Below are 8,499 nucleotides of genomic sequence, written 5' to 3' on the forward strand. Positions count from 1 at the left end.
TTCAAGGGGAGGTAATGTTGTAGCTTGAGGGCGGTGCTTTCCCCTTGAAAAAAAAAAGTCCGAGTGTGTTTGTGTGATTTTATTTGAGTCATAAACCTAAAACCGAAGGAGAGGCAATGATCGAAATTGTTGTAAACAGTAAACACGTGTTGTGACTGAAGTTAATTTGGAAGAAAATGGGGAAATATCATGGTGGCTATGTGAGATACAAGATGCCTGATGACTGACCACTGTCCACACATTATTTGACCATCAGCAGAATGTGTCATAGTTCTTGGGGTGTGAGAGAAAAGAATGTGGACATTGTGGACATTCGGTTATCATTCGAGCGGCACCACATTCCTCCTTATGTGCAAAATGGTAGTAGATGATGTAGATTTTTTTAAAACACGAGTGTGTTCTATTATTTCAGTAATGTAGTGGAAGACCATTATCCTTTCAAATAATTCACTTAAATAAAACTGATGTGTGCACCTAAAAACTCCTTTGTCGGAAATATTACTCCAGGCATGGAGGAGTGTTTAATTATTGTATTATAGTATATTATTGTATTATAGTATATTATTGTATTATAGAGCTACATTACATTTCTTGCTTGAGTACTGTTTGCATATTAATGAGTACTGCACGGAAGTGCTATTTATTTTAATTGCTTAATCACCCTTAACGTATTAACAACGTGTTTACTTTACTCAGCTCTTGAGATATATTCGAACTCCTCATTTTCAGGTTGTTGCTAAATCTGATCATTTTCACTGTCACGTGTGATGTTAGCACTCTCCCGTATGTTCAATGCTGTCCTGTCAAGTTTGTTCTTTATTATTAAATACTTGGTCAATATATGTCTCAGTTTGTGACATCTTGGAACTATATGCCTACACCTGTCAAAATAAAAAGTGAAAGGTTAAGGTAGGTAGACGCGTGACATTACGGTGGGGGTGAAGCGGGGAGGTGTAAGAGCCCTCACTGATGCTCGAGACAAGGAGGATACAGCAGTTGTGTTTTGAACCAGCTAGTCTACGCGCACTCAGGTTCGAACCCTGTTGCTTTCACTTTCACCATTAGCTACAAAAGAAACAAATTAATCTTTGACAAACTGCAGAGGAGGCATAATTATTGTATGTGCTTGGGTTGCACTGAGACAAGACCGCAACTGTTTGCACGCAGATGTTGTTGCGCCTCGCTTTCGTGCACTTAATTACACAAACATCCATCCTTACAACTTGCCTCAGATATTATTATATACTTGTTTGGCACATTGGGCACTTTGTCTGCATCACTACACTTGTCCGTGGACTGTTCTTCGTCTTGTTCACTGACTACACACCTTGCCGCCAAGACTGTACAGCTCGCCTCAAACAATATTACTTCTCTCAAACATTAATCTTGTTTGTCATTTTCATCTCCAGCATTGTACACCTACTCTTATATACTATTTGGCTTGTTTCTTGAACTTGTAGTTCAACTTTGTACTTGTCCTCCTACAATGCATCTTGTCTCCAGCTCCTTGTTTTGACTAAAGCGGAAGCTGCCGCTCTATAATTAGTGGCAGGAGGGTTCAAATCCCTGGTCAAAAGAGTCAAACACCCCCTCCCCGACTGACCAGACACTTGTTTTGACACTCCCTTGGTTCCCTCCCTACCCCAGATTAATTCCCCTTCGGTCACCATGGACATTAGCGTCAAGCGCGAGACGAGAAGGGAAAGCAGGGTATGCGAGGGGATAAAAGGTGCTGACGGAGGGAGTGGAGACACGGATTGAAAAATGAAAGAGAAGGAAACTGGCGTGACTTTCAGTTTTCGTCAGTTAGTCACGCCCTCGCTCACCCCGGATTTTTTTTTTTTTTTTTTTTTTCACCTGGGCTTCCAGTGTCGATCACCTGCGCTGGTCTCGGAGAGCTTAAAGAGGTTCTGACATTTTTGGAGAGTCTGAATCTTCTGAGTCAGTAGTGTTTCACTTCTCCATATCACTCGATCACTCTCAGTAAAACAAGCTTGTTCAATGTTGTCAGTAGACGTGGTGGTGGTGGTGGTGGTGGTGGTCGGTGGTGGTGGTGGTGGTGGTGTGTTGTCAGATATAGCTGCCGATAACTGCTGTTCAGAAAATCCTTCTGAATCTCAGCTTCTTTCCCCTCTGCCCCTTCCGCCCCCTGTGACCTTTCATCCATCAACGTCAGCCAAGTCCCGGCTAACCTATTGAGCTGCCACTGGGGCCGACCCCTGAGATCGTCCCACAGACGTCCTTACCTGTTCCGACCCCGCAGTCGAGCCTTTCAGGTCCGTCAGGCGATAATTTTCTCGTCTACCAGTCCACCTCCCTCCTACCCCAGTCTTTGCACACGGCGACACCTCTCGGGGCAAGCTCCGTGGCAAGGAGGTATCCAGTGATCATCTTTTTTTCTCTCCAGCGCGCGGAGTCATACAACCGTACGCTGGGGCTCCGTGCCAAACAGTTGCGCACAATGACACAAACATTTTAATAACCGAAGATTAGAGACAGACATATAGCAACTTATGCTTTCATTCACAGCATGAAAGGGAGACTCTTGTGCTGGGAAACATCGAGGGCCGTGGCCCACCCAGTGCGGCTTTGTGAAGACGAAAAATGCGGGGGCAGAGTTGTGTAATTTGTGCACCCGGGTGGAGAAGCAGTAAGGTACAATTATAAAGGAGAAGCAAGAGGTTTGCGGCTGAAAACAGAAAATGACGAAGAAGAGGGGATGCCATGAGGATAATCACAGTCCCAAGGGACACCACTAGACAGCCGAAGACCCTTACATTTCCAGCTCCTTCATAAAAGCCTGCTTTTTCAAAAATATTTAGGGAGGGGGCGTTGACTGCAAGACAACAATTCTTAAAATCCGAACGAAGAATTCTGCTCAGTTCACGATGGGTGAGCATCCATCCCTACATACATCCACCGACTTCGAGCATCCATCGAACATGTTTGTACACCTCGACAGATGAGCAAGAATATTAGAATGTAAAATGTCTTTAGAAAAAATAGTTTCTATTTGTTCAATGATTCTACACTTACACTTGGTTTATGGTTTCAAATGGTTCATTGTAGTTTTAAGATGTCGTGTCCCCTATCCCTACATTGAGAATCTCTTTGGTCATCAAACCCTAGTTATCGTCTGCACTTGTTGAACCTTGGCTGTGCAAGCCTGACCTCTGACCTGCAGAGTCACTGGGAAGGTAAACTGTTTGCACAACATGGCCGTGGCTGGAAGTTGAAAGTCTAGATCATCCCCTAACCCCCAAAACTTTCTAAAAAGTTTCTTTTTTTCGTGCTTCTTAGAAAGTCGACCACAATGCACACAAACCCACTTTTTTTTCAGGCGCCAGCACGTGGAGCTTGACAAAGACATCATACAAAAATAACACCAGAATAAAAAATTATCCTTACTCACTTCTCAACAGTTATATCGTGGTGTCATGGCATGTTTGCTATTTAGACAGAAAAAAAATCACCCATGCAGAGAAGGAGGAATAGGAAAGAAAGACACCCCTTCCTCCCAACCCCCAACAGACACACAAAAGAAGAAGAAGAAAAAAAAGAAATGATGCCCGCCTTCTTTGCGTTGAAAACTAAAGTTTGTGTAACCTATCTCCACAAACCAGATGGTTCTTGTGTGTCCTGCTCGCCGCCCACAGCGGGGGGCGGGTGTCCTGTCTGGGAGGGAGAGCCTGAAATAGCCGGACTCACACAAAGAGTATGTCCGTAATGAGTTATGCACGTCTGCAGGAGGTGGTTCAAAGTGCACCCGGAATTAAAGTGATGTTCAGGCTGACATAACTCGCCAACAGGGGGGCACAACTCCAGTAACGCCCCTTTTCCATCCTCACGTCCATCAACGCTGGTGCTACAAGATGTTTTTTTTTTTTCGGGAGTTTGTTGTTTGATTTTGTCTCCTTCTTTCGAAAAAAAATGTGCATGTGCACGAGCAGATGTGAGTTGGAGGTGAGAGCAACGACTTCCATAGGTAACAGATGTAAAAAATATATTTTGGGAATTGCCTGAACAGTTTAGAAATTATAAAACTGGTGCTGAGAAAATGTTGGCCAGTATACCTTTCTTTCTCCCTCCCTCACACACACAATCCATATCATACCCAAGCTTTCTTCAAGACGAAAGCCAACTTTCGAGGGTCCGTTCTACCTTGCAGTCGTATTGTAGCAATTCCAGATGTGAAGCGATACATTGTTCTAGAGAATGGTTGTGCTGTGGACTTGCTCCTGGTGGCCACATGGTCTTGTTGTCTTTGTCAGAACAATTAACATCCTTTGTCCACGGTGGTGCGTTTCATCCTTTGATGACTGGTCTGCCCACATTGCACTGGTGGGCTGAACAAAACCGTTTGTTAGTTTTCTGCTTTATTCCAGAGTGCAGCCAATGTCTGCTACAGAAGTCTGCCTCGCTAAATAAATAAGACTTCAGTTCTTGTTAAAGGCTTACATGAGTTTAAAATAGATACTGAACTTAAAGTTTAGTTTGTGAAGAGATCATTGAGCTTTCTTTAATTTCTTTAATCAGTAACAATAAAAGATTTGTGAATTTCACTTTTCTTTTGAAGGAAAGTACACTTGTAAAGAACTAAAAAAAAATCCGAGGGCCTCAGCCAATACAAGAGCTTTGAGCTTATGCTAATGACTAATGAGGTATTGTCCAATCAGCGAGCCTACTTTGTTTACATCACAAGTGGTGACCTCTTTTCAAACCATGTGGGAAGCACGATATTCAAAGCACAGTGCCTTGCAAACATATGAAAGCTCTTTTCTGGAAATAAGTCTCTTGTAATGAATGAAACCTACTCATCTGAAAGTAATTATGCATGCAATCTAACCTTTAAAGAGGAGAAGGAGAAGAAAATAAGAAAGCAGACACTCTCTGTTATTCGATTGCTTTGTAACTCGAATCACCTCGCTTCGAGAGCTTTCCTCGACTGCCTCTTCTTTCCCCATCCTCCTCTCTATTTCAGGGGAGAGAGAGAATGAGAGGATGTGTGCTTACATGCTTACATTCCTAAGAGAGTACAATCTACCTGCAGTTAGAGGTGCATGATGAACAAACAGTCCTGGTTTCTTTATTCTGCTTTTCTGTGTTAATATTATGCTTGAATCTCAAACATGTCATAAAGATATCAAGGTCAGAAAGTGTGTGTGTGTCGCTCTCTCTCTCACTCCACCTTCCTCCCCATCTTCTTCCCTCTCCTCCCACCTTCACCTTCTCTCCCCCTCCCAACTTTCTCTGCCATTTCAGTACCACGCCTTTCCTGTACTCCATGAACCTGGCAAACATAAAAGGTCTTTGCAGCCGGTGACGAAATCGGGGGGGGAGGACAAATGGCAGTTGGTTTCACATCTACAAATGCGGGCGTCAACAACCACAATGAGTTTGCAAGGAAAATTTTTTGAGAATAAATATGCAAATGCCTGTCTTCTGTATTCAGCAATCTTTCCCTACTTCAGTCTGTCCATCTTGTCTCATCGCCAGAAATTGTGCGGACGTACACACACACACAAACACACACTCACATGCATGTCGGTTCCACCATCAACAATATGAGAGAGTGGGGTGAGAGGGAGTGATATAACTTCAAAGTAAGCATCCAGGGTTGTGAATACCCGGCGACACAATGTAGTACATAATTTAGCGCCGGTGTTCCGGGTGCCCGCTTGCCTCCCCTTTCACGGCGCATGATCAGGTTTCCCGGGTGCGTGAACGCGGCCATTACAGTGACTGCTCCACTGTCTCCTTCTACCTCTAGGTCTGGGTGAGAGAGGAAATGTAGACACCCAGACAGCAAGCAAGACAGTCGGAGAAAATAAAAAATATAGAAGAGGGTGGTGGGGAGAACCCTACTCGCTCTGCGTTTGAAAAAAACAGTCCTGCTATGAAATATCTTTCTTTCTCTCTTTCTCTGCGTGTCAAGAGTCGATATCCAGGGTTTGTGAGTCCGAGTTGTTCGTGATGTGGTCACAGTGACTACACACAGCTCACTATCCACTCGTTTGCAGTAGAAGTCCTGGCATGAAAACAGGGAAAGAAGGAAAGAAGGCTGAAACTTTCTCTCTCTTTCACACACCCTCTCTTAGTGGGCTGTTTGCATGGAAGGAAGGCACAGCTATTGGAGGTAGCTAAGGATTGATGCATGCAGGGATAATGTCTAAGAAACTGTGACTGCTAACCTCTGTTGTCAGGCTCAAGATATAAACAAAGAAATAAACCTTTTATCGAGTAAAATGTGAATAAAGTTTAGTCAAGAACCTCCATGCTCTGTAAATGTCTTGGACTGTGTTAATCTGTCCTTCACAAAACAAAATAAAAAAAAAAAATAAATAAAACAAAATAAATAAAAAAAAATACCCGACACACCTTCTCTCTCTCTCTTTCTCTACTTTCTTTTGAGCTCGAGCTTTTGAAAAGTTTTGACGAGGGCGAAATGGGATCCGAAGAAACAGCAATAAATGACATGCGTGCACGCACCCACGTACGAAGTGCAGGCGCGTTCAAAGCGCGGCCGCCATGGCATCGGCGGTATTAACGTTCTTCTGACAAGTATTTAAACAGCGCGTGCTTCATCGCGCTTGGCGTAGCACATGATGAATTTAACATTCCCCTGAAAAACGAGCAGACCCGTCTGCTAGTCTGGAAATTAGAAAAGCATCAAAAACTCGCCCCAGACCACGCCAACGGCTTTTCAATTCCTCGGGGTCGACCATCATTTTTATTTTGACAGAACCGTCAACATCCATCATCTATTCCCTGGGCAACCGGCATCAGACGAGAAACTGCGAGATTTGGAGAGAGCAGTAGGAATGGTACTCCAAGAAGCGAGTGCTGATGAACAGTTTTATGGGAAAGGGTTTGCTGCGTGTTGTGTGAACTTCCCCTTGCTACGCCATGACACGACTTGAAGGGGTAGATGCTACCCTTTCTTGTTTTCAACATAAACAATGTCCACAAACACATTTTCCCAGATCTCGTTCATTGTTTTTTCAAAATATGGATATTTTTTATTCGTCAAAGAGTACGTCTTTCGATGGCATCAGTTATCTCTCTCATTTTTTTAAATTTTGTGTGCGAGCAGAAAATCACACAAGACACTAAAACTTTTCATCATTAGCGTCCTGGACAATGTCACAATTATTTCTTAAACATCAAAGATAAGTAAGTATATTGACTTGATATTGCTAGGTTTTTTTTACATTAGTTTTTTGTTTTTTGTTTTCTTTTCTTTTTTCTTTCTTGGTTTGTTTTGTTTGGTTGTTGTTGTTTTTTTTTTTTTTGTTTCTTGGTTTGTTTGGGGTTTTTTTGTTTTTTGTTTTGTTTTTTTGTTTTTGTTTTGTTTTCTTTTTGGTTTGTTTGTTTGTTGTTGTTGTTTTTTTGTGAATCTGGTCAAGTCCCGTGTTTACTGGTTAACTTCAGCTTTCGACCAAGGATCTGTCTGTCTGCCAAGACCAACGATTAGCCTCTTGCGAAGTTCTCCACGGTTAGTCTCGGGATCCTAAACAAAGAATGTGAATAAACCGGAAGCTACGTCATCTAATGCCTAGCAGTGAAGTCCAGGGATACAAGTTCGTGGTTCGAGGGGCGTGGAGGAGATGAGGAAGTCCGTCTCCACTGGCGCTTGCTTTGTAGATAAGCTGATGTAAAAGCTTTAAAAGTCTGTAGTTTCCTCCCCTTTTCCTGTCCTTTCCCACACCACTTTCTCGTCTTTTCGTCGCCTGTTACTTTCATTGCGTCGGTCATTTTTATTCCCATCTTGGAGTATTCTCCCTTCATAAAAAGGGTTTTTTTTTGTTTTTGTTTTTTCTTTGCTTTTTTTTTGTTTTTTTTTTCTTTTTTGTTTTGTTTTTTTTTTTTTTTTGAGAGAGAGAGAGAGAGCGAGAGCGCTTCCCAAGCTTGTACAAAACTGTCAATTGTTTCTTGATCAGAATCCATTAGCTTCTTTCTTCTTTCCATATAATATCCCCAGTGTTGCGATACTGTGCATACCTTCACAACATGCATCCCTCTCTCTCTCTCTCCAGCTATCAAGATAAGCGGTTTTAAGCAAGTATCTGTTGCACTCTAAAAGCAGTCAGTCTTATCCAATGTCTAATGTAAATTTAATGTTCCCCAGTGTCGGGTGGTGTCTAATGGCGTTTTAATGCCTGGCAGTCGTATCTAATCTAAGTCTGCCGCATGCTGTCCGGTCCGCCGGCCGGCCTTCTTTGTGAGGACACGTGGTTTTATCATGTCCGTATCCGCGATGTGTGATGCTGAGGGGCTTTATCGTGTGCAGGTGATAAATGCAGGTGTTATGCAATGCACCTTCGTGACAGCGCATAACCAGAGCATAAAATAAATTAATAATTTTTTTATGACATTTTTTTTCCAGTGCCAAGGACATACATGCACATAATATATTATATCGCAGAAACTGCTTTTTTCTCCCGTTGTCACATCTACCAACATCAGGACATCTACAGTTGTCCATAGAGCAAATATTCT

The sequence above is a fragment of the Pomacea canaliculata genome, linkage group LG2 (assembly GCF_003073045.1).
Source record: "Pomacea canaliculata isolate SZHN2017 linkage group LG2, ASM307304v1, whole genome shotgun sequence".
Taxonomy (NCBI): Eukaryota; Metazoa; Mollusca; class Gastropoda; order Architaenioglossa; family Ampullariidae; genus Pomacea; species Pomacea canaliculata.